The sequence below is a fragment of the Schistocerca americana genome, unplaced genomic scaffold (genome assembly GCF_021461395.2).
Source record: "Schistocerca americana isolate TAMUIC-IGC-003095 unplaced genomic scaffold, iqSchAmer2.1 HiC_scaffold_137, whole genome shotgun sequence".
In the NCBI taxonomy this organism is placed as follows: domain Eukaryota; kingdom Metazoa; phylum Arthropoda; class Insecta; order Orthoptera; family Acrididae; genus Schistocerca; species Schistocerca americana.
Window position 1 is genome coordinate 32,501 of NW_025725449.1, and position 2,500 is coordinate 35,000.

General features: G+C 47.2%; 1 pseudogene; it reads right to left on the reverse strand.

Annotated features, from left to right (window-relative positions):
- The window catches only part of LOC124566140, a 7,744-nt pseudogene that overhangs the window by 1,977 nt on the left and 3,267 nt on the right, over positions 1–2,500 (reverse strand).

Sequence of the window (2,500 nt, forward strand, 5' to 3'; positions counted from 1 at the left end):
CCTCAGCAAATAATTTGATTGCTGAGTAGCTCTCTTTAGTTTGGAGCAGTGTTTGTTTACTCCTGAAGGATTCAGGACCCACTGCCTCAATGAGCTTACCTCTGGGCTCTGCATATTGTGTGCAGGTGTAAAGTATGTGGTTTGTGTCTTCTTCTTCACCACATGTACATCTGGTGCTTTCCTCTATACCCAGGTCGCAGATCTTCTTTTTCAGCCCATGGTCTGTCAGTAGGCAGGTTAGGGAGTATGGTGGGATTATAGCCCTCCGCCAGCCTTTCTGCCACATTCCCACATCTGGTACCCAGTTGTATGTTTCCCTTCCAGTCAGTCCCTGGTTCCATCTGTTCTGCCACTCCTCCTGCAACATAAACTCTATTCTTTTTTTAGTACTACATCTAGGATTTTGCCCAGCAATATTTCTTGGAGCTTGGAACCCGGCAACCAGGCCAACCACCTCATGTCTTGCGTAGTATAGCAAGGCTGCCTTCACTACCTCTAGGTCCAGTGGCAAGCTTCCCGTTAACACCTGTAGGGCATCAGTTGACACAGTCCTGCAAGCTTTGGTCATCTGCAATAGAAATGGCCTTTGTATTGCGTCCAGTATCCTTTTTACATACCTGTGCTTTGTGCGATGTGCCCATGCTGCTGCACCGTATCTACAGACAGAGAGGCATAAGCCCTGGTACATCAGTTTTAGGGACTTCTTCTGCAGGCCCCACTCTGTTCTAGTAACCCTCAATAGCAAGCCTGAGATGGCACCTAGCTTTCTCTGGATGTTTTTCACATGTGGTGTGAAAAGGAGTCTTTCATCAAGGGTTACCCCCAGGTATGTGGCCTCTGAGACGAATTTTATGTTACCCCCCTCGAATGGGATTATTGGCGGTCTATTCCTGTCAAAACTGCCTTTGATGGTCATGGCTACTGTTTTGTGTTTGGATATCCCTAGCTTGTTCTTTTTGGTCCATTCGCTTACCTCCTTTAGGGCTCGCATTGCTCGGTCTTCTACTTGTTTACGGCTCTGTCCCCTAACGATAATGGCTAGGTCATCAGCGTATGCCACTTTTGTCCATTGATCACCCTCCTTCTCGTTTACTATCTCGTCGAAGACAAGGTTCCATAGGAATGGGCCACAAATGGAGCCTTGTGGGCATCCCTTGGTGACTGTTTTCTCTACACATCCGGCCCTGTTATTAACTACAACTGTCCTGTTCTTAAAATAGTCCACCATCAGATCATAGAGGTTACGTGGGCACTGGATTTTTCTTAGGCGTCTCATGACACTAGGCCACCAGAGGTTGTCGAAGGCGCCTGCTATGTCTACAAAGATAACCACTACATACTTTTCATCACATTGAACGTTGCTAAGGAGCTGCCTAATGGCCATTTCAGTTGAGGCACCTTTACGGAACCCAAACTGGTTTGGGGCCTTGAGCCCTGATTCGTCATACAACTTGTCAAGGCGATTTACGACTAGGCGTTCTAAGACCTTCGCTATGATAGGGAGCAGGCATATTGGGCGGTATGACTTTGGCTCATCCCTGGGCTTTTCTTCTGATTTGAGCAGAATGCACACATTACCCTTTTTCCACTCATCTGGGACCTTTCTTTCCTGCAGACAGCTGTTATATAGGTCCACCAGGAGATGGGGACTCGTGTGCCAGACCCTCTTTATTATTTTGTCATCAATTTCATCTGGGCCTGTCGCTTTGCCTGGTTTACAGGCCTTTATAGCAGTCCCTATTTCCTCTGGCGTGAATTCAGGGTCTATGTCACTGTTTTCGTAATCCTCGTTGGCCATCTTCACCAACTGCTGCTCGACAGTATCCTCATCTGCATTGTCATCAGGAAGCAGGCTCTGTAGCAATGACCTTATGGTCTCCTTCCATGTTATTGTTGTAGTCTGGTCTGTGACTTTTACGTTACTCAGTACATTTTCTGTGCCGCGTTTTGGCCGGATTACTTTCTTCACTATGGCCCAGGGGTCATTCTGATCACAGTCAGATACCCACTTTTTCCAGGTCTTCTCTTTGGCTTGGACGATTTCTCTGTTATATTTGTTTTTCGTCCTGTTGTAGTGCTGTTTTGCTTCTTCTGTAGCAGTGTGGTTGTTACTTCTCCGTGCTCGCTGTAATGTACGTCGTGCAGATATGGTGTCACGCCTCAAGTCAGCAAGAGTTGCACTCCACCATGGAACTGGGTTCTGCACACGAGTTCGCTTTCTCATGGATCTGCTGCAGGATTCATAGATAGCTTCCTGCAGTCTGGTAGCCATTCCATTTACACCGTTTGTCCCCTGTGGCCAGTTCTCTGTGGACTTGACAAGCTGTTTGTCAAAGATGGGCCACTTTGCAAAGTTTGTGTTATATGTCGCCAATTTCTCTGTCTCTCTCCTCCTTTGGGGTGCTTTGATATTGTATGTTATAGCCCTGTGGTCACTTGATGTCCATTCCTCATGAATCATCCAGTTGCACAGAGCTCTGGCTGCTGGGGGAGTACAGAT